At 39.3% G+C, this 24,570-nt stretch overlaps 1 long non-coding RNA gene across 3 annotated transcripts in view; it reads left to right on the top strand.

Annotated features, from left to right (window-relative positions):
• LOC122453802 overlaps positions 1–24,570 on the top strand; it is a 61,780-nt gene that overhangs the window by 21,800 nt on the left and 15,410 nt on the right. For all 3 annotated transcript variants that reach the window (XR_006273182.1, XR_006273183.1, XR_006273181.1), the window contains one exon: positions 3,791–4,009. This is a non-coding gene — a long non-coding RNA (uncharacterized LOC122453802). The remainder of the gene's footprint in view (positions 1–3,790; positions 4,010–24,570) is intronic.

Raw genomic sequence — 24,570 nt, 5'->3', positions numbered from 1 at the left:
TTCAAATTCAACCACATTGAGGGTTGGGGTATCAGCACATGAATTTGGGGGAACACAATTCAATTCATAACGTGGAGCTTTCCCCAGTCCTCAGCATGGTCTCTCTCTCCTCCATCCCCCTTACATTCAGCCACTGGACCTACCTCAGCCCAACCTCATCAGCTGTGCGCTTTCAGATCCCCTCTCCTTGGAATGTACTCTATTCTTTATTTTCTGCTACTGCTTCAAGCCCCACTTCAATGGCTGTTACACCATGAAGCTTTAGGGATGGAAATCATCTGAGTTGGATGCTCCCCCACCCCTACCGAGCAACTTTAGGACAGTCACATCTGTGTGTCATCAGATGTGTCCTATGTATGGGCCATGTGTGTATATCATTGCCTATGACACATTCTATTTTAATAAATTTGTGTATGTGTTGGTCTTTTAAGTAGGCTATGAATTCCTAGAGGGTGGGAACTATCTTACTGCTTTTAATCGTCTCCCCCCTATTGTCTACCCAGCATTTGGCACATGGTAGAAACTCATTAAGTGCTGGTTGAATAAACAGGAAGCACAATTATAGAAAGGAAAGACTACCTACCATATTCTTTGCCTTCATTTCATCACCATCTCTTTCAGGAAAAACTTTCATGAATGATGGAGTGATATTTGTGCAACAAAAATTGAAGGAAAACGCAAACAGTAGAAATTAGAACATTTTTTTCCAAGGTGATAAGGAAAGCAGAACTCTGCTTGTTCACTAAAGACAATGAAGAGACCCACCTCAGATTATGAGATTTTGCACAGAGGGTCCCTGGTGCATAAACAAGGGATGAATTTATCATACTCTTTCATGTTCCTCTCTAATACTGCTACCAGGTTATGCAGAAACTGCAGTGGGAGACCCCATGAAACATACCGATAGGCAGATGAGAAACAAACATGATAAAATACAAGAGCACCACACCATAAGACTCACTTTTTCATTCATTTTGACAAGGGTAATGTAGTTTTAATTGCTAATGATAATATGTATTGCCTCCTAGTAAATGTCTTGTGGTGTATTTTGTAAACCTTTCATCTTCAAATAGCACAGTCCTCCCAAATTTGTTCATTAAACCTTTGTTAGAAACTGAGAGGTTATTGACTATCAGGGGAAAATGAGCAAGTTCATTATGAACTGGCAAAGAGGCATTAATAACCATCTCCTGTAGCAATTGTACACTATGAAAATTAGAGAGCAAGATCTTTAATATATTTTTATTTAAAATTAATATTTTATATATTTTTATTTAACAGCATTATAATTTTTAAAATATTTTTATTTAATTGGTCCTTTAAAATATTTTTATTTAATTGGCACTATCATTTCAAAACTAATAAATTGAAGAAAGCCCACATTCAAATATGTCTCAAAATGACTGAATAATTGATTAAAACCTAGTTTCATTTTCAAAGCTGAAGAAGTGGTATATAAAATGTGATTGCCAGATAAGGCAGCAGAGATAGACAATTGTTTTATTTTATTTGTATTTATAATTTGTAAAACTCAATATTCCTATTGATGTGTCTCTGTAACAAGTCACAGACAATTATCAATAAGAATTCAAAGAGTGCCACTAAGGTGTGAAATTATACAATCATTCTACTGCAAAGAAAAAGCCTTAGAGGTGAACTATATATTGAATTTTTCAAAGGAAAATTATGTGTCTGAATGTGTCATTTGATGAAATGATTGTCATGGGAAATTAAATCTCACTCTGAAAGAAATGAGTAAGAATGAGAAAATCATCATAAATTCTCTCTGTATAAAGGAATTGTACTTTTTTACAAAAGAATTTTTTTCTCTAAGTTTCTAATCATATTAATAGTGTATGATACATATACTATTCACATATGGGATCTTCACATATGGGATGATATAAACACATACTTTTATCCACTCTACATTCTTTGGACCTAATTCATACTCATGTCAAAGGGAAATCAAGAACTTTGATATTATCCAATTCCATGTTTTTCAAAGGCTAGCCCTTGGGCCGCCTATATTAGAATCCCCTGGGACGTCTGTTGAAAATTCAGCTTCTAATCAAGACTTGCTGAATCAGAATCTCAGAGGTAAATCTCACAATAAAGCAAGTTAGAGAAACGCTTGTCTAGCTAATTTAGCCAAGACTTATTTCTAAACCATCCAATTTGTTTCAATACATCAGTAACATAGTGTGAAGCCTGGCAGATTCAGTGATGGTGGAAAGGTTTTTGTGACTTAGAGAAAGCCTTCAATTACAGAGTGCTTTTTGAGAAAATGGAGTTTTATATTTTTAAGAGTTGTCTACATTATAAAGGAAGACATAAATGAGTACTAATAGATTAAATGAGGAGCATTCATGAAAAAGTTATCATTCACAAGCTCTACTATATATGAATGCCTCCTAAACATAAAACTTATCTAATATTCAAAACTTGGTTACTGGATGTGGATGTCATGAAGAAATTTATTGTTTCTGAATCACTTTGTAAAAGCTATACTTTTTAGACTACATTCTCCACTTGAGAGCAAGATCCAGGAATTGATAAAATAAGAAATTTAAAACTTTTTGCTAAATAAACATTACATAGGCATTGTTTGAATTATAGGAAGAGCTCAAATTAGTGGAGCATGAATTAACCATGTTTGAGTGAAAGGGTTCTATAGAGTCTCTAGACCATAGACATGGGGACATCTTGGTAACGAACAACAAAATGATGAAATCCATCATTTCACCTCTGGATGAACTGCTCAAAAGAATATAAATGTAAATTTCAATGTAAATATAACCTCAATAAGTCACTATAGGCTTTAATATTCTTCAGGGTTAACCTTGGATTCCTAGATTTTATGACTTTTGAGAAATGTAACTGGATCCCTCAAAATAGTTCTTGGATCACTGGAAGGGTCCTAGACCTTGGTCTCTGGTATAATTCTTAACAAAACTGTAAAATGAAATTTTCTATCCTTATCATCATAACTCGCCCCTTCCTCTGTTGTGGTCTCTGCTTTTGGGACCAGTCACATATAAGGCAGTGGTTAAGTGCACACCACTTACAACCATGTTTGAGTCATAGCTTTGCCACTAACTAGTTATGTGACCTTGGGAAATGCACTTAACATCTCTGTACCTAATGTCTCATCTATCATGTTCTCAGCGTTACCAACCATGTCAGACTAAATGGAATAAAGCATGTTACACACCTCGCAGGACACCTGGAACATAGAAAGCATTCACTGTGGCTTATTTACCTTCTATCCCACCACCATCCCACTCCCCAGAAGCCTCTGTGCAAACAAGGGTTCCAGCTGCAGATGCTCCTCAGGCCTGACCATGGGCTCTTCTAGCTACTCTGCCCTTGAAAGTTAAGTTGTTAGGATCAGGTTCATGTATTCTGCTTCCCATGGTATTTGCATTTAAAGGGAACATTAGACAGGACTCATTTGATTGCAAGTGGCAGCAACCTAACGTGAATTAGCTAAAGAAAGTGGGGATAGAACCTGCCTGCGAATGCAGGAGATGCAAGAGACGTGAATTCTATCCCTGGGTCTGAAAGATCCCCTGGAGAAAGAAATGGCAACCCATTTCCAGTATTCTTGCCTCAAAAATTCCACAGACAGAGGAGCCTGGTGGGCTACAGTCCATGGGGTTGCAAAGAGTCAGACACGACTGAGTGCTCATGAACAATGTAATCAGGAAGGGCAAGAAGATAGCTAATGATGACTGCCTCTTAACTGTATTTCTCTCTATCAATTGGTCTCATCTCCCTCTGCTCATAGGCTTATCCACTGCACAAAAGTCATAGTCGCCGGTACCTCCAGGCTCATACCCCCATTTCGAGAGAAGAAGGGGGCTCTTCTCTCAGCCCCAAATGGAATTCCTGGAGAAGGACTCAGGAGGGTCCAGTGTGGCCCCAAGTTTACCGTTCAACCAGCTGTGGTGGTCAGAGCTTAGTGAGGGCTTGATCCCTCTGAACTGGATCACATGATGACAGGAAGGTAAGAGGAGTAGATCTCTAGAAAAATGGATGCAGGTAACACAAGCACAGCCGTGGGGAGAAATCTTGTAAGGTAGGCAACTAGGTTCTGTCTCTTCTTGAAGCAGAGGAATGAACTGCTAACGACAACTTCAAATAGCAGCTGCTGGTCCATACAGAATGGCAATAACGTTTGACATGGAGACCGAGAGTCCTCCAAATACACACCTAGTTGCAAAGAACTTTCTCTTTTTGGTCACCAAACTGTCATTTACAGGAGTAGAAAACTGAGATCTTACAGATAATCAAAGCTGCCTGATTCAGTATTGAAATGTGCCCACACGGAGGGCTGTTTGCTACATGTTTTGAAAGTGTTGATGAGCTATCCATGCCTGAGCAGGTTCCCTGAATGTCTGAAGTAGTGCAGTAGTTCTCAAGGTGAGGGGTTCCAGGCCAGCATTGCCTGGGAACTCACTAGAAATACAAATGATTGGGCCCTACTCAAGACTTAATGGATCAGAAACTAAAGATGGAGCCCAGGAATCTGCATTTTAACATGCCCTCCAGAGGACTCTGATGTGCCATGTCCTAGTTCAAGAACCCCTGGTGTAGTGTATGCCATGGTAGTTGGCCCAAATGCCCCCCTCAGAATAGCAGTACTTCAGGACTCATTCCTCCAGACTCTGGGAGTTTGGTAACTGTCAGCTCTCGGCTGAGTCCCTCCGGTGAAGACAGCCGCCTTATCCAAGGTCAGGCTTCCTTTCTGGGGTATCCTATATCCCTGATTTATCTATGGAGGTAGGAGTCCTTAACTTGGGACAACTCTGAAGGTCCATCCCAGTCCAGAGCACCCCATGGGAACCGCTGAAGTCTCTGTCATGACTAAATCGCTGGTTAACCCCTCCCTCCACCCAAGCCTGCACTCTTTCTCCTTCACAGGCATCTAAGTACACACTCAATTTCCTGCATGCAAGTCACCATTTCCAAGTCTGTTTCCAGGACAATTAAACTAAGACACCTGGCTCCTCCCAATAAGAGATAGGTCCCCAGTGGCTCATCAGTAAAGAATCTGCCTGCGATGCAAGAGATGCAGGTTCAATCCCTGAGTCAGGAAGATCCCCTGGAGTAGGAAATGGAAACCCACTCCAGGATTCTTGCCTGGAAAATCCCGAGGACAGAGGAGCCAGGTGGGCTACAGTTCATTGGGTCGCAAAGAGTCGGACACCACTGAAGCAACTGATCAGAGCCGGTGCCGGAAGACAGAGGGCACCGTGGCTGCCATTCTGGAATAGCCCAAAGCAACAGGGTGTCCTCCGGTTTCTTTCAGATGAAAAGATCCATCCTTCTTGCAATTCAGTTTCCAAGGGGACCCTATTGGGAATATTCTGCTCATGGTCCTCCTCTGCCAATATTATGTGCTAATTCCTATGCTGGTAGAGAGAAATTATAAGCTATGACCATTCTCTCTCCTCTCAGGTTAGAATCTCCCCTTCTTCTCCACTTGGTCTTTGAAGGATCCAAAGCATCAAAAGACTTTCTTGTATTTTTTCCCACTCCCTATGTTTTTCCCATTCCTTCTGTAAAAGCCAACAGGATCTGCTTTTAAAGTCATATCTAGACTGGAAATTAGTCTTCAGTGCTACAAGGATGAAAGTGAAAGTCTCTCAGTCATGTCGATCTCTTTGTGACCCCATGGATGAAGATGAGTACTCTCCTAAAAACATGGCCACATAGTCTGCTTGGGCATGAAACCTTCCCCGGCCATGTAGCAGAACTTTCCTCACCCCTCTTCTGAGGTTGCAAGTTAGGAAGCAATCCAAATCTTCCACATGCAAAGCTGTAGCATTCACAGCTCTCCACCATCTACATGCTAGGTCACTTCAGTCATGTCTGACTCTTTGCAACCTTATGGATTGTAGCCTGCCAGGCTCTTCTATCCGTGAGATTCTCCAGGCAAGAATACTGGAGTGGGTTGCCATGCCCTCCTCCAGGGAATCTTTCCAACCCAAGGACCGAACCTGCCTCTCTTGTGTCTCCTGCATTGGCAGGCGGGTTCTTTACCACTAGGGACACTTGGGAAGCCCCTACACCATCTGGCCCAACCCATACCTCCACCTTCATGCTCAGCCACAAACGTTTGCATCCAACAACACTCAGCTGCTCATCATTCCCTAATCCCAGTAGGGTTTTTGGTCTACGAGCCTTTGTCCGAGTGGTCTGGCTTCTCTCTTCTGCTAAATCATAAGTTCCTTGAGGCCAGGGGTCATGTCTCGGACACCTTTGTAGCCCCTTTAAAGCCTGAAACAAGTGCTTTCACATAATGCAGAGAAGACCTAAAATATTTGGTATACTGCTGGCACTGTTACAGAAAAATACTACCCTGTTGTTACTTCTGAGACATTTTTATAAACAGCACTGTCCTCCAAAAGAATCATGAGCATTAAAAATAAATAAAAACAACATTCCTAACAATCTGTGCCCAGGGTGAACATGTATAGAGTTTTGCCCCCTAGAACAGTCCTGATTCACTACTGTTGTTCTGCTTATAATTATTAATACCATCCCCTTTCACTCTCAAAAGTGACCCAGATTAGATGATAAATATTATGGTCACCCTACTTATGCAACTCAAACCATTAGCTAAAGTGTGCTCTGCTGACCTGCTTGTAGGAAAATAGCACAGTAAGAATTTTTAAAAAGATTGTGTGCCTTGCCCACATTTTTACCTGCATGTTCTCTTGCTATACACATTTCAAATGAATTTTTACTCAGGGTCAGTGCACAGACTTTTTCCACACGAAGGTTTTGATGAAAACTCTCCAACAGATGGACACTCATACAAGCCAGAGCCTCTGCTTAGGGTCCAGGGACTGGCCTCCTTTTTGCCAATGACAGAATGTGGCTGTCATTTGAGGGCCCCTGGTTTCTCTCATTCAACTTAACCGAAGCTAAAGGTTTCTGCTTGAGGGAAGATACATCCCTTCCAAAGCTTTGCAGCGAGATTACTCAAATTGGAATGGGATGATTGGGGTGAATAGTGACTGGTTTCTCTGTTCTCAAGAGGTAATAGCTTCTGCCAACAGAAAATGTCCCAACCTCACTGAAATGGGGAGGAGGAATTTAACGCATTCTTCTTTGCATTTGCTTCAATTAATCATCAGGTAATTAGATAATAAATAGCTCATAAATACATGTTTCATCTAATCCTCACACTAGCCCTACTGGATGCTATTGCAATTACTATAATAATGCATTTTCATATTTACATGAAATATAAATTGTTTATATTAATATTATATTTATATTGGGTTCTTTGGTAGCTCAGACAGTATAGGACCTACCTGCAATGCAGGAGACCCAGGTTTGATCCCTGGGTCAGGAAGATCCCCTGGAGAAGAGAATGGCAACCCACTCCAGTATTCTTGCCTGGAGAATTCCATGGACAGAGGGGCCTGGAGGGCTACACTCCATAGGGTCTCAAAGAATTAATAATACTTCCCATTTCTTAATGTTTACTATGTATCAGGCATTGCCAAAGCAGTTTATAGATATTAGCTTGTTTCATCTTCACCACAGCAGCTGAATAGAGGTCTATTTATTCTTTACTACCCTCCATGTCCACTCAATACAAACCTTGTCTTGCTCAGAGTTTTCTCTCCTGTAAACACACTGAGTTGTGTTTGGCACAGAGCAGGTTCTTAGTAAATACTTTTTAAATGAATGAGTGAATGAATGAATGAATGAGTCAACAAACCTACTCTGTGTTTTGCAGATGAGAAAACCAAGGTGTGCAAAGGGCAAGGAATTTGTCAAGATCTTGTAAATCACCAATTGGAGACTGTGAGATTCCAAATTCTTAAACATGACAACATACACCCCTGTTCCATCTCCCTGATCAGAAAGTTAAGTGACACGCACAGGACCAGCTAAGAACTAAATTATTAGAACTCAGATCCAGAAACTGTAACTCCAGCCAACACTACTTTCTCCTTGTCATGCTAGTGGGTAGGGCCAACCCCATCTGATCATGCGGTGTGTACAGCCAGACACACGGTGTCCTTTCTGGGGAAGAAGTGTGGGCAGTTCCCTCAAGTAAAATGCAAATCCTTCTTGTGGGAGGAAGGTTGATCACAATCTCCTGATTTACCTCTGGGCATTAGTTCAGCCGACTGAGAGTGAGCCAGGGACCAGAGTTTATTATCCAGGCTAGCGTAATGCGTACCATTCAGACAAATTATAAAATTTCAGTGATTCAAGATAATAGCTGTTTATTTCTTAATCATGTAATATATAGGATAGGCATCTTGGAGCAGATGTCCTTACTCCAGTGGGACTCCAGAGACTCAGGCTCCTTCCGTCTGTGGCTCTAGCATCCTAAAGGCTGAAGTAAGTCCTCTGCATTCAGTGAGAAAGACTCTTAAACACTCTGGCCAATTACACATATACTATTCTTTTTTGGATTCTTTTCTCATATGGATTATCACAGAATATTGGGTAGAGTTCTCTGTGCTATACAGTCCTTGTTGGTTATCTATCATATACAGTACTATGCCTATGTTCATCCCAAGCTCCTGATTTATCCCTCTCTGCCAACATTCCCCTTTGGTAAACATAAGTGTGTTTTCAATATCTATAAGTCTACTTTTGTTTTGTAAATAAGTTCATTTGTATCTTTTTTTGAAATTATAATCCACATATGAGTGATATCATAGGACATCTGTCTTTCTCTGACAACGCAGCATTGTAAATCCAACTATACTCCAATAAAATGAAAATATTGAAAAACTCGAAAATTAAAATGCAACACTGTAAATAAGATGGCTGCAGAGGACTCTGGATGCTAGAGCCACAGGATAATAAGATGATAATAAAGCAAAAAAGACTGGCTTGGATTTGTAACCAGTGATAAATTGTACATTGAATAAATATTTGTTAATGAATTAAAAAAAACAACTCTAGCCAAGTAATAGACATACGTACTACAAACAGATCATTGGTAAGAACTAGACTCTGCCCAGATGCAAGTGAAGCTGGGGAATGTAGACAGTGCCCATTTCCCAGGGCACTGTGAGAGGGGCAGCACGAACTTCAGGTGGGTGGGTAGACATCACAGCCATTATGAGAAAAGAAAGGGCCAAGGAGGAGGTGGGAGCCGGATTCTGGGCTGTCATGTAGGGAAGGGTGGGAATTAACAGGAAGCAGTGGAGAGACAATAGCAAATGCCAACTTTGCCGGCCTTGGCGGGGTTTGTAGGCTTTTTCTCTTCAGTAGTCATGGAGGTGGAGCAAACTCATCTTGGCTGCCAGTTTGATGCACACTTGGGGAAAAGCTTGGAATCTCTCATTTTAATTATTATCAAGTCCCTACACTCAAAAGTACTACCCAACAGATTTGCAATTTCCATGCATGCCCACCCCTGCCTTCTCCATTTGAGTTGTAAATTATGAATCATGTGAAAATTGGACAATATCATAAAAGCCACAAGATGTATCGAGTGCTGTAGCCTTCAGTTATCTTAGTTCATTAAACAGAAAAATAGGTGTACTTTTTCTTGATAGGAAAACAGTGCCAACTAATGTCACACAATATTTCAAAACAGAATTTGTCTTTGTCAACCAAGTAGTGAATAACAAGGAAGCATTGAATGTTCTTTTTAAGAAATGATTTGAAATTAATTTCAATCCCTTCTGATGGTTCAATAAAAAGAGAAATATAGGCTTCAGTAGGTTTCTTAATGTAGATTGCTATAGTAATTTAAAAACAACAAATAACAATAAAGTAATGATTCTATCATGCTGCCAGTGGGCTTGACAGCAAATAGTATATTTGAAAAAAATAAATTTGCCACAGCAATATATGCCAATGACTAGACTCTCAGCATTGCTTTCAGATTAGAAAGATTCATAGGATCATATTCATGTATTTTAGAAAGTTATTTACTCTGATGGAGATAAAAAAAGTTAAAAGAATGATTATCCACAGTCTTTCTCCTCCTCTTACTTCCCAAGGAGGCTCCTCTTGTCCCAGGAGTAATGGATAGGATGGGATGATCAGTAGAGATGCAGACTGGGGACCCAAGAGGCTGACAGGCTCTCCAAATGTGTGAACATGAAAGTGCTGGCAGAAAACCAAGAGAGCAGAGAGGGGGGAGGAGGTGAGAGGATCTTGGCCAGATAGGAAAGAACTGAGAACTGTTTGGAAGCTGAACTGAGCTGCTACAGTGAGAAGGGGACTGTGCGGAGAGAATTCAAGTCAAGAGGAGAATCCAGCCGTTTCACGTGGTGCTATCATAACCATGTTTGCTGAAGAGACCCTCTCCTGAACTCCACCTACAGCAGGCCTTAGTTTCGGAGCCCAGCAGATTGAGACCGTGATAATAACAGTGAATGCTTATATAAACACACTTCCTATGTGCCAAATAAGCTAAACTCATGATCTGCATTCATTAACTCTTTTCATCTTTATAACAACTTTATGTGCTAACACTATTATTAATCCTCTTCAATAGATGAGAAAACTGAAGCATAGAAAGTTACAGAGCTTTCCAAGGATACACCCCCTAATAAGCAGTAGACCTGGGACTCGGGCCTAGGCCATCCAGCTCCAGGGTCTGTGGGCTGGACCACTATACTCTGTCACCTCTCAGGCTCTTGAAAAGTCAATCAAGTTGACACATAAACCTTATGTTGCAGGGACAATCGAAGATTTCAGCTAAATTCTGAGTCAAACTGCACCCTTTCACACATGCTACTTCATGTGTAAACACCCCTTTAAGAGAACAGCATGTAATTGTCAAGCACCAAAATGTCACATTGTTCGTGTGCTCACATTTTGAGTTAATTATCGGCTAAATTTTAGAAAGTACTATTAAGAAGGGGAATTCCCTGGCAGTCTAGTGGTTTGGATTCTGGGTTTGCACTGCCAAGGGCCTGGGTTCAGTCTCTGTCAGGAAACTAAGATCCTGCAACCTGTGAGGCACGGTCAGAAAAAAAGAAAAGTTTAAGAAAATGAAAGTATAAGCAATTATTCTTTTTCCAGATTTCAGTTGAATCTGGCCTATTTTCTATGATTATATGCATTTAACTAAGTAATACTGTAAAAGATCTCTGCAGCAACTTGACGGGCTGTTCACTCTAAAGGCTTCATTTTGACTGGAAATGAAACAAATTCATAGGAAAACAAGGAAGCTCATTTGTCCAGTTCTTGATCTCTTCAGGTCTTTTCCTTTTTTTTCTTTTTAAGTAACTTTACCCCCGAGTCCTGATGGGTTTACACTAGAACAAATATCAGTGAGAAAGGTACATTCCATAGATGGTCTGGGGTACTTACACAGACTCCTGTGAAAGTGGTTAGTTGCTCAGTCGTGTCTGACTCTTTGTGACTCCATGAACTGTAGCCCACCAGGCTCCTCTGTCCATGGAATCCTTCAGGCTGGAATTCTGGAGTGGGTTGCCATTCCCTTCTCCAGGGGATCTTCCTGACTCAGGGATCAAACCCAGATCTCCTGCACAGCAGGCAGGTTCTTCACCATCTGAACCACCAGGGAAGTACATAGTCTGGAAACTGATCATATATTAAGTCATTCTCCCAGAATTCATAAGGAAATAAGGAAAAGAGCATGGAATCAAAATGAAAAGAAAAGAGTATCTGGGGAATCAAATGAATTGGTGTGACTTCAATCCGAAGAGACTGGGGTGCTCTGGGAAATACTAATTTACTTGATGATGAGCTCCAGGAGGATAAACTGACTTTAAAAATCAAAGTAATCCTTTACTCTATCCTAGGTTGAATCCGTGATTATAAAATGACCTGTATGTTTTAGGTTTATTTTTTTCACAACATGTATCATCACCAAGAAGTAAAGTGCAATTTATTCACTAGCTAAACTCCATGAGTGGTCATGGACCTCCAGGATATAGACAGGACCTCACGGATTTAGACAGGAATAAGGACTCTACCCTTGCCCTTTTCCAAAAGTGAGAAGAGGACAGAATTCTACCTTTCATAGTTTGAGAGACAATGATGATTTGTTCTGCAAAACTAAGTTAGAAACTTGGGTTTCATCAAGGGGTATCCACTAGGCTACCTTCTCTGGGCTGACAGTAAATGTTGTGGACTGAATCATACTGAGAGTTAGTTTACCAGTGAGATGTTAGCTTAAAGACTGATCTTTAGTCCTGAGAGCAAAGAGACCTAGATGACCAATAGCAGCAAACTAACATAGCTTCATGTTTGTCCATCTGCTCCAGAGTCAGGACTGCTGCTATCTTATGATAAATTGAATGGCTCATGTAGGTTACGGAACTCCCATCACTATCAAACAAAAGATATTATGTTTTGACTCTGCCGGTTTCTGGAAATGTTACGAAGTTCTACAAAGAACGGCTCCTTTAATTTCAGCTTGTCAATTAAACAAAGCAGAAAACCAAGAGGATAAATCCAAAATATTCCAAATATTTAAACTTAGAATATATCAATTTCATAGAATTGGGGACAAAATTTATGTTACCAAAATTTCACACCAAGACCACCTTCAGAATAAAAGGAGTCAGAAAGTTTGTCCTGTTTGCCAGTGAGGAAGAAAGAATTGTCTCTCTCTCCCTCTTGCTGGTAGAAGTACAATTACAGGAGATGATTCTTCATTATTTTAGCTTATTTTGTCCTACCAAAGCTTTTAACTTCATTTTCAGCTCTTCATTTTGTCATTAATATCTTCTTTTCAAAAAGTCAGAAAAGTTTAACCTTTTGGAACTACCAAGGTCTTCAGGCCTTTTGGATGATAAGCCAGGAGGAGCCCCCAGAAACAGTGCTCTGGGTGTCTTTGGCTATTTTTACAAGGCGGGTGGCACATCTGTGCGTCCACATGCAGCCTGGGGTCTCTGCTCGGCGCTCTCCTCACAGCAGCCTCGTGGAGCTTCATTTGTCTTAGGAGGGGAAGTGATGGCGTGGAGCCTGCCCGATTCTGAACCTGCGATTCCAAGGTGGAGAGAGTCCAAGATTGTTGTTCAGTCCATTAAGCAATCCTTTTTGGCTGAAGGGGTTCATCTATCAATCTCACTTTTCAGCCAGTAATCTGCTTATTTAGGTTTAATTACATTTTCAGGTCACCTGAGCACTTTTCCTAGATCTTTAATAAAATGACTCCTTATTTTATTTATCTCACAGTTGATTTTACATGAGTTGTCCAGGGCTGGGGTGGAATAGGTGGGGTGGGCAAGTAGAACTATTTCCTAAAAAGATAAACAAGTGAGATTTCCACCTTTGGAGTGTCCAGAGTTAACAGAGGAATTATTTGGATCTCAGGGCAGCATGACTATAGCAGATTGATCTAAAACTGCATGTAGCAGCCACCATTCCTGAAACAGAAAGTCAAATATTGATTTCCCAGGGCCTTTATGACCCATTTAACAACAGGCATTTTGGATTGGTTATTTCTTAGGGCTAGAGAGAATTTTCCAGCCAGCCTCCTTTTGAGCATCCTCTTAATTATCTTCTCTGTGAGATGGGTAAAAACTGATGCTCAGCTCTGGCCCTGAACACACACACAGACACACATACACACCATAAAGGAGGCTGACACAACTGGTGTTGTCTAACACTCAGTTAGCTTGGATGAAAGGTATTTCAATATTTTCTTACAGAAACTACCAAATTGGGTGAGAAAGAGGTCCCGTTGGGTATGTCTGCTAACAAATTCTCTCTAATTGACATCGAGCCAGTTAATTTCTATGTAATAAGTGTTGAGTGATTCAAGGGCCAGTCTGGACCAGCCAAACCGGGTCCCTACACAGACCTCTACCCTATTTGGCTCTCAGAAGGGAGCATCTAATGTTTTGCCAAATTTCCAAAAAGCTGGGGGAGCATTTTTATTTAATCTTTTGCTCTTTGGGCTACTAATTATGTATCAAAGGGTATAAAGAGGGCTTTGCAAATCATTATTTCCATTAGGAAGGTGTTAGAACCAGTTCCACCCAGGGCTCCCCTCCTCTGTGCTCAGCTGCTATTCCCACGGGAGGCGGCCGCGGTGGTGCCGCTGGAAGCGGGGCTTCTGTTCTGTTTCCCCAGCACTTGGAAGAAAAACAAAACAGGCCTAATGAAAAACACACACGGGAAATGCTTTATTATTTCATCATCCTCACCTACTGCGCTCTGGCACAGGTCTGTGATTAGGAAGGACTTCTCCCCTCTCGGAGGCTCGCTCCCTCTGCGAGGGGAGGCCGAGTGGGGTGGTGGGAGGCCGATGCTCTGTCATTTCCTGTCAGATCGTTTTGGAGGAATTTGCTCTTATTTCCTCCCGGCCACATCCCCACGATCCCACCCCTCCCTCCCCAGCTCAGCATTGGCCACATGCCCCGCAATGAAGTTGTATTACTTACTCAGACTTTTGGGGGTGTGGTGGTGGGGAGGAGGCTGGAAACGCTGGACACCAAGCTGTCGCAACCTTCAAAAGCTGAGAAATGGGTCAAAACCCCTGAGTGGGTCCTGACCTCCGAAGAGGGCTGGCAGGGGCACACCATTTCCCGTTTCGCTGAACAACTAGTGGGCTCTTAGAGGAGGGGGATTGGAGAGGGGATGGATGGGAAGAGGGCCCTGAAGTGCGTCTGAATATTAAAGTCAAACTGTAATCTTCCCACATACATTTTCTTGACTTTCCACCAGAAAGGAATCAGAAAGTAGACATTCCCCAAATCTCATTGGACCATTAGTAAGTGAATAACTCCTTTCATAAAAAAATGCCTCCATTTCTTTATTCTACACAGGGTGAAACCTGGATATAATAAACAATGCATTTATTCACAGGGAACTCAGCACCCCTGCCCCCCACCAAATCATCCAGGCATGGTCAAGGCAGGTATGGCTTCCCAGGAAATTGGAATGCTTTAGCTCAGACCTCGGTGGTCTGACCAGTTTATTACAGACCAAAACTTGTCTGTAGTAAAACATCAGTAACAGTTCTTTCCTGTGGCAACTTGGAAGGGTATCATGCCTTCTACACAGAAGATGCTTAATAAATATTTGGTAGATTTTCAATAAATATCTGATAAACTGAGTTGGGGTTATTTGTGACTAAACAATATGCCCAGTTTTGTGGCAATAAAAAGTAGCTACCTTCAGGCTGTAACCCCATACATTGTCACTCTTTCGGGGACCAACACCACATACTAACATCACTAAAAGTAGTAAGTCTTTTTCTTTTCTTTTTAGATTTATTTGGCTGCACTAGGTCTCAGTTGCAGCACGTAGGATCTTTGCTGTGGCATGCAGGATCTAGTTTCCTGACCAGGGATCAAACCTGGGCCCCCCTGCATTGGGAGCTCAGAGTCTTAACCGCTGAAGTGTCCTAGTAGTAAGAGTCTTATGGGCAACTCTTCCTTGATGAAATTTCCAGCAGACTGGCTTATTGTGGGTAACGGTTTTCTAATATCTGTTAAACAAGTTAGTGGCATGAAAAATACACTACCATACTTAAATATTTAATTCAGTGCATGGTACCTTCTCAGTGAATATCTGTTAAATAGATCAATAAATAAGTGTGATGTTGGTATAAGTACAAAATGAGTTGAGGCAAGGAGCTTTATGGTGAGAACTGGTCTGTCTGGGTAGATCTGCCTAAATGTAAGGTGCATGCATGCATGCAAAGTCACTTCAGTCCTGTCCAATTCCTTGCAACCCCATAACCCACTAGGCTCCTCTGTCCATGGGAATCTCCAGGCAAGAATACTGGAGTGGGTTGCCATGCCTTCCTCTAGGGGATCTTCCCAACCCAGGGACTGAACCCGTATCTCATGTCTCCTGCATTACAGGCAGGTTCTTTACCACTAGCACCACCTGGGAAGTCCTAAATGTATGGTGACAGTGAAAGTTGCTCAGTCATGTCCGACTTTTGGCGACCCCTTTAGTCCATGGAATTCTCCAGACCAGAATACTGGAGTGGGTAGCCCTTCCCTTCTCCATGGGATCTTCCCAACCCAGGGATCGAACCCAGGTCTCCTGCATTGCAGGCAGATTCTTTACCAGCTGGGCCACAAGGGAAGCCCTAAATGTATGGTTGCTGCTGCTGCTAAGTCACTTCAGTTGTGTCCGACTCTATGTGACCCCATAGATAGCAGCCCACAAGCTCCCCCGTCCCTGGGATTCTCCAGGCAAGAACAATGGAGTGGGTTGCCATTTCCTTCTCTGGTAGTCCTACGTAAATATAATTCACAATGAAAATGTAGAAATAAATCATGTAAAGCAGCATGTCAAATGGAAAATTTTAGAGATGAGAGCAAAATGATCCTCCAAAGCAGAAGTGGGTCAATATGCCCGCCACCGATAGTTGGCAGGAAGAGTTCTGTCTGGCATGTCTGTACCTTGTTTTGAGACATTTGGTAATCGTTAATTGAACATTATTAATCCCTCACAGTTGATAACCACAAAAGCACTGAGAATCAAGTCACTAAGTGTATGATTACAGTGGAAACAATAAACATTTTTTTTTTTTTAAGTGAAATGGTTAACACAAAGTCAAAATGCTGAGGGGAAAAAAAAAAAAACCTTGTTCATTTGTAGGGAATGAAACTTTGACAGGAAGGATAATTCAGAAGGACAGCTTGTGGAGAGGTATGTGCCTCAGTGTAGATGAGTGCTGCCAAGAGATCGATGGAACAGGAGACATGTTTGTCTGGTCTGTTATAGTGATTTTCAACCCTCACTGCATTTTTGAATCACCCAAGGAACTTTTAGAAAATACAGATTCTAAAGCCACATCCTGATCAACTAAATCAGAAGTTCTAGTGGCACAGGCATCAGGAATTTTTTAAGCTCCCATTTAATCCCAATGTGTAGTCAAGGTGGGCCATAGCAAAGGGGCTCCGGTTTTAGCATCAGAATCATCTGGAGGGTTTGCTGGACCTAATCCCTCCGGGGTTCCTGGTTCACCAGGTGAGGGGTGAAGGCTAAGAATGTGCATTTCTAACAATTTTCCAGGTGATGCTGCTGCTGCCATTTAGAAGTCACATTTTGAGAATCACTACACTATTCTCTTCTTCCAATCTTTTCATTAAAATTGGATCATGTGATGCTTATGTTTTTTTTTTTTAATTTTCAGTGATAAATTATAGGAATACAGAATTTAAATTTTTCTTCAAGACCTTGTGAGACTTACAATCTTTGGATTCACCCTGTATGAAAGTGTATTGGCTTTCATGTGGAATCTTGTCAAGTAAGCCATAAAGCATTAAAACTCCAATTAAAAGATAAAATGATGGGGTTGTGGCTGCTTGATAGAGGGGAGATTGAACCATATATGTGAGTGAAGAACACAAAGGAAAATATACATTTTGATGGTTAGATATCATAGCATATTTTCAGGATATGTACACAGATATGTTTGATCTGATTAAGTAAAGTGGAATGTTTAGAAATAAGACATTTTGACTAATATTCCAATTAACTGTGTATAGATCAGAATTTGGGGGTGGGGTGAGAGGAGAAATCCTCATTTGGAAGTTTTTGAAAGAGGAAAAAAATGTACTTATCCAATTTCTTATCTTTGAGATTCATAAAATAAAATTATTCTTTTAGAACTGTAAAACTTACATTTGGGTTAATTAAGGTCTTCTAAATGTGGAGATCAGTTTAGTTGTTACTTAGTTTTCTTTTCAGCATAAGATTAATCTGCTAATTACCAAATAATGAATTCATTTTGGGGGCATAACAAAGATGAACAAGAAAGGTTACAACCATCTTAGTTATATAGAAAAGGCGCATGGATCCTTTTTATTGTTTAAACATGTTTTCCTGTTTCATATGTTTAATGTAAAAATATCCTGTTGGTGGGTGTCAGTTTTTGCTTGAACACATTTTTCTTTTAAGAGTGTATTTTTCAGTAAAGCTGTGGGAGATTTTTCTTCTCTGGTATTTAAAGTAAGATAAAGTTAAGCTGATTTCTTTCCCTGACTATCCCCTTCCCCCTCCAAAGGCTTAATAACCGCAATCCTAAGATTTATGGTGAGTGAAAAAGAAAAATAAGTAAATTATCTGACTGAGGAGTCATTCTTCCTCTCTCTGGCCATACAGACTATTTTAAATGCTGCTAGCAGCAGTCTAATTAAAATAATTTCTGTCATAAGTCTGTGAAATATGCAGCCACAGCCCAGCTCAATGTTCTCGAGCAGGAATGACAAATCTCTGCTTAATTGGTACTTAATATGGTAGTGCAGGATTAGTAATTCTCCAGGATAAAAGGAGATAACAAATAGAAATCTCTTGCTTGGGGCAGGGAGCCTTGGAAGACGAACAGACCAAATAGTGCTTACCCCCAAAACTGTTCCGATCAAGGGTTGTTATTTTGCCTATCACTTATGAAATAACACATAATTAATGCACATTTTATGGCTAACTTTAAGTCCTAATTAAATACAACTATGTACAAAGAATGTGAACAGCCTGACTTCCAAAGACCAAAATAAATACTGGCAGAATTATAGTGACTGCTGTAACCTTATTATCTTATCTTGAGGATAACCACCTTGGCAGAAGCATAAGCTACTTCTGAGGTACAGCCATTAAGCTGAGATTCATAATGAATTTTAGAAAAATTGGGAAAGATAGAAAAGTAGAAGGAGGAAAACTATTCATATTCTCATTGCTAATAAGTGGGGTAAAAGTGGGGAGCACTCCTAGTAACTTGGAGTATTTCCTCCCTGTGTGGTTTTTTTTTTTTTTTCCAGTGCATACTTTTTATGCCTTACTTCTTTAGACTATTGCAGGCCATCTTATGGTTTGCTTTTTTCACTTAATATTAAATAGAAACATATACATATGTTTTTAATGAATGCTTTTAACATTCACTTTTAAAGTCTGCACCATTCTCTACCAAGTAGATGATAGTAGCCATTATCTATCTTGTGTTGACTATCTGCCAGCGCTATCTTAAGGGTTTTATATGTATTGTCATTAAAGCAACAACAGGCCTATGATTCAAGTCCTTTCTTCATCTGCATTTTGTAAATGTGGATACTGATCCACAGAATACTGTGTTATTTGGTTCAAGGCTACATCAAGTGGTTAGCAGAGGTAGGATTTGAACAAGGGCAATCTGACAACAAAAACTGTGTTTCTAACCACTCCGCTGTACCATCTCTTGATGTACTACCTGGAATTACCCCAGAAAATGCTCTAGATCAAAGTGAATAAGCTTTCTCTATAAGGGATCAAACAGTTTAGATTTTGTGGGCTATATACAGTTTTTATGGCAAATAATATTCTTCTTTTCCCTCATTTTAAAATGACATTTAAAAAATGTAAAAGCCATTCTTAGCTTACTGACCATAGAAAAACAGGCCATGGGGCAGATTTGGCCCATTAGCCAATTCTAGCTCTAGATTAAAAGTGAGTTGAACTTAAGTTTGGATGAGTAGCAATTAAGGTAATTAATTAAAAAAACTTTTTGACATTGGGAGAAACCAAGTAATTGATTTGATTGAATGAATTATTTTCAGCTCAATTTGTAATATTAATATTATAAATAAACTACCTAGGCATTTGTGTATGTATTTATTTATAACAGCAATTGAAATGACTGAAATATTTATGTTTTCATCAAAACTGAAAACTGAGTCATTGTGATAAGTCAACTCAAGGCCAAAATGAATTTATTCTTGGTAAATCTCACAAAGTTGATAGAAAGTTACAAGTTGCGATTTAATCATCAATTTATGCCTTTTGATGGGCCACATAAAATTCTGGTGTCTTCTTTATGGCAATGGTTCTCAAAGAGCTGCCCTGAAACCAGTGGCATTATCCTATTAGAAATGAAAATTCTTGGACATCATGGCAGAAGTACTAAATCAAAAACTCAGGGTGGAGCATATTCGAGTTTGAGAACCCCTGTTTTAAGGAAATCCAGTTGCAAACAGATTCTTTTTGAAACAAAGCTCTGTGTATATGTGTGTGTGCTCATGTGCATGTGTGTGCATGCGTGCTCAGACATTTAGTTGTGTCCGAGTCTTCCCAGTCCTATGAACTGTAGCCTGCCAGGCTCCTTTGTCCATGGATTTTTCAGGCAACAATACTGGAGTGGGTTGCCATTTCCTCCTCCACAAGATCTTCCTGACCCAGGGATTGAAGCCATGTCTCCTGCATTGGCAGGTGGATTTTTTTTTTTTTTACTACTGTGCCACCTGGGAAGCCCACCCATATGTACACATATGCACGAACAAAAAAAATTATCTGTGAGCTAGAAATATCCCATGTTATGATGCTATATTGGGGAAGATCCCCTGGAAGAGGGCATGGAAGTTTACGCCAGTGTTCTTGCCTGGACAGGGGAGCCTGGTGGGCTACATGGGGTCACAGGGAGTCGGACACGACTGAAGTGACTTGCAAGCATGATACTAGATTATGATACGTTATGGAAACACCATGGAGACAAATCACAAAAGTCAAAATGAGCAAATTTTAGAGTTGCGTACGTATCTTATGCAGAGATATGAATAAATCTATGCTGTCATGTCTATCTTGTTATACGACACTGTATTGATTTTGTCACAGCTATTTCCTGGTTCATTACCTAAGCATGCTATTCTTTATACTAATAACATTAGGAGATTTAAGACTTAAATGTCTGAAAACTTCCTTTTAAATTGAATGTCCTCAATTATTGAGGATACTACACCTGAAAATTTAATTGACAAGTTTATTATAATAAAATGCATCATTTTAAAGTGTCATTCTCAAGATTTAGGTTCTGAGTAAGATGGAGAAAGCAGACTCCTCCCTAGCCTCCCTCTGAATGCAGCTATAAAACCTGGACAGAATGTGTGGAGTAGTTATTTGGGAATGCTGAGAAGTAAATAATAGCAAATTGGAGAAGAAAACCAAAATCCAAAGTACAACTGAACTGGTGTCATTTTACCATTAGTTTTTCTCTGTTTTATGGCCCTGGAGGGAGGCACGAAGGACATGGCAGAGCCCAAATTTCTGACTAGGTGCCTTGAAAGGGGAGTCCAGCAAACCAAAAAGCACCAGGGAGATTGTTGAGAGGTAGGGACTTCATAACTGCAACCAAATAACGTTATTTATTGACTCCAAGACTCTAAAAGTTGAATATAAGTGGATCTCCTCCTAATCAACATATAAAAGACTTTGAAAAAGTGAATATATAGACTTATATTCGAGTCTCAGACTTCCCACTGGTGGGTGCACACATGGGACAGATCTTAATAGCACTGGGCCTTAAAAACTGAACCATAATCCAGAAAAATCAGCCTGGAACTTGTAGCCAGAACATAATTTGGTCAATTTGCTTCCTGAAACAAAAATACCAATATTCTCAAAAGGTTTTAAACAAGACTCAGAGTCTCATAGTACAATATTAAACATTTTTCAGAATGCAATCTAAAATTACCATGGAAAGAACCAGGAAAACTCGATTCACATGGGAAAAAACAATCAACAAACATTAATGCCAAGATAACACATTCACATTATCTAATTGAATTTAAAGCAGCTATTATTTAAATGTTTCAACAAGCAATGACAAACTCTCTTAAAACAAATAGAAAAACAGAAAGCTTCAGCAGAAAAACAGAAAATTTTAAAAAGAACCCAACGAAAATTTCAGCAGTACAAATATGGCAACTGAAATTTTAAAAACTCACTGGATGAACTCAATAGCAGAATGGTGTCACAGACAAAGGAAAGAGTCTATGAATGTAAACTTGATCAATAGAAATTATGCAAACCCAACAACAAAGAGAATTTAAGATTTAAAAAATTAACAGAGACATAAGTGTCAGTTAGAAAATAACAAAAGGCCAATATTTATGTCAATTGAGTCTCAGAAGAAGAGGATGGGGGTGGAGGTATTAAAAACAACGACAGAAAGAATTGCAAAAATAATGATTGAAAATTCACCATATTTGGTGAAAGACATAAACCTAAAAGCTCAAGAAGCTCAGTGAAAAAGAAAAGGAAGCTCAGTGAATTCTCAAAAGGACAAATTCAAAGAAATCCATCCCAAGATATATAATTATCAAACTGCTGAAAACTCAAAGCAAAAAAAAATTCTTAAAAGCAGACAGAAAGACAGCATATTTTCTAAAGAAGAATAAGGATTCTCATTATTGCAGATTTCTCATCAAAAGCCATGGAGATGAGTGGGAAGTGGTGTACTAATTTTCAAGTGCCAAAAGGAAAGAACTATCAACAAAGAATTCTACATCTAGAGAAACATCCTTTAGGATGAAGATGAAATAAACATTCTTAGACAAAGGTGTACTAAGATAATTCATTGCCAAAGGAGGTTTCTCAGAAAGAAAGGAAATGATATTAGAGGGAAACTTGAAATACCAGGAATGAAAGAAATATATCAGAAACGGAATGTATCTGGGTACATAAATAAAATAGACTGTTCTCCTCTTGAGTTCTTTAAAAAATGTTTGATGGTTGAAAGGAAAAATCATAGCATTGTCTGATAGGCTTGTCAATGTGGGCATAAACGACAACTATAACACCTCAGGGGGGAATATAAAAGGATCAATATGGTGGTAAGTTTTTTACATTCCACTTGAAATGGTAAAGTAGTGAGTCGAAGATTATGAAAAGTTATGCCTATACTATAACTCTTAGAGTCGCTAAGTACTAAAGTACTTAGTACTAAAGTAACTAAGTACTAAAAGCCTATACAAAGAGATATAGTTAAAAACATAATAAAGATGGGATACTAAAAAATGATTCAAGTAATCCAAAAGAAAGCAGAAAAGGGGAAAAGATGAATTAAACACTGATAATAAAAAATAAAATGATAGGCCTAAACCTAACTATATCAATAATTACATTAAATGTAAATGGTCTGCACACACCGATCAAAAAACAGAGATTATCAGAAGGAAGTTTTTTAGAAAAAATCATGCCCCTCCACTATTTGCTTTCTACAAGAAACTCACTTCACACATAACGATAGAGCTAGATTAAAAGTAAAAAGATATGTCACATATAAATAGTAAATGGAAAAAGTAAAATAAGAAATGGAAAATGCTACAAAAACACAAATTAAAATGCCACTTCCATCTACTTTTCCTGGGAAAATAGCAGCCTTTCAAGAACCCTGACACTACAATATTAAGTAAACTCATTTGATTTACTTAAGTGAAATTGTTTTCAGTGATCATCAGCTCTGCTTAAGCTGTTTCTTATTTTCAAGCGGGCTAATTACAAGCTTAATTAGGAACTAATGAATCTTTCCTCTGTCATTTCAAAGGGAGGCTCACACCTTTCATGGATGTTTCCGTGTAGTGAGAAACACCACAAAATACAAAGATTGATGTTAAATTCTAAGGCAAAATCAACCTGAACATTCACGTATAAATGTTTAAATGAGAGAGACGCAGAGTCCTCAAACTCACATGTGGCTCTAAGTGTTTATCGAACATTCGTAAATGCATCAGATTTGCACATGAGCTCCCAGATGGACATGCATATGCAGGCAGGTCATAGCTCCTTGGAAAACCACCCATGTTCTCTTCCTCAGTTATAGTATGTAACACATATGGTTCCTGTCAGTAGCACTCATTTAGAGAGATAAAAATCCTACAACAGCTAAGTTCAGCCTCCCTCCAGTGGCCCTTTCCTTTGATTCTCAAAATATCAAGTGACTATTCACTAAACCCTGTAATTGCCAACCTTACCCAGTTCCACCTCTAATAGAAAAAGGAAAGGAATGGCCTTTTTAAAAAAATTTTGTTCCAATACATTGTGTAATTAACCTATCTTAATTCTTTCTGGTAGTAGCCTTCCTGTTAACATTTTGAAGAAAGAAAAGGCAATTGAAAGATACTTGAGTTGATTAACTGCATATAAAAATTGAAAACTAGGGGCATATAACATAATTTTTATTGTTAATATACAGTGTTAATATATTTGGTAACTTAGTAATAAATGGCTGCAGAAGTTTCTTTCTTGAAAACTTTTGAAGATATGAAGCTAGCATTGTTTTCTTCAAAGCTGGCTTGAATTCAGCTTTAAACATTGTTTTCCTTCTTTTTTGTTCTTCCTGTCCTTAACTTTTCTTCTGCAATGTGAAAATACAAGGCAGATGTCTTCATCTCCCTGGAATGCTTTTAACCTTAATGAAGGGTTGTAATAAATCAGTACTTTTCAACCTGTTTTCTATCATCAACACATACATACTTTTTGAGATATTAGTCTCCACGGAGATTATTAGAAATAATTAGGACAAGTTAGAACTTAGTTATTAGTTCGTTAATGGACATATCATTGCTATTTGTTAACTACCTCTAATATGCAGAAAGTTATCTTGTTCATATGTCTAGAAACTGTAGTTATTGGGCAAGATCTTTTCTAAGTCATTAATAATTTATTTTTATGCTAGAATATGCGTAGAGTATGTATGCCTATTTATGTGCACACACAGATATACATACTTATAAAAGATTATTAAAGTTTAATTGGGTGATTTTTGAAAGTTACATGTGTAGATCATATCAATTTACAAATAAACTAAGAAATGAAGAACATTTTTTACTTTAAAACTTTCATGATTAATATAAAATTAGAATTTGCCTTTTCTTGGCCAGA

The sequence above is a fragment of the Cervus canadensis genome, chromosome 15 (genome assembly GCF_019320065.1).
Source record: "Cervus canadensis isolate Bull #8, Minnesota chromosome 15, ASM1932006v1, whole genome shotgun sequence".
NCBI lineage: Eukaryota > Metazoa > Chordata > Mammalia > Artiodactyla > Cervidae > Cervus > Cervus canadensis.
Note: the sequence above shows the minus strand (reverse complement) of the source record. Positions and strands in the feature narration are given on the sequence as shown.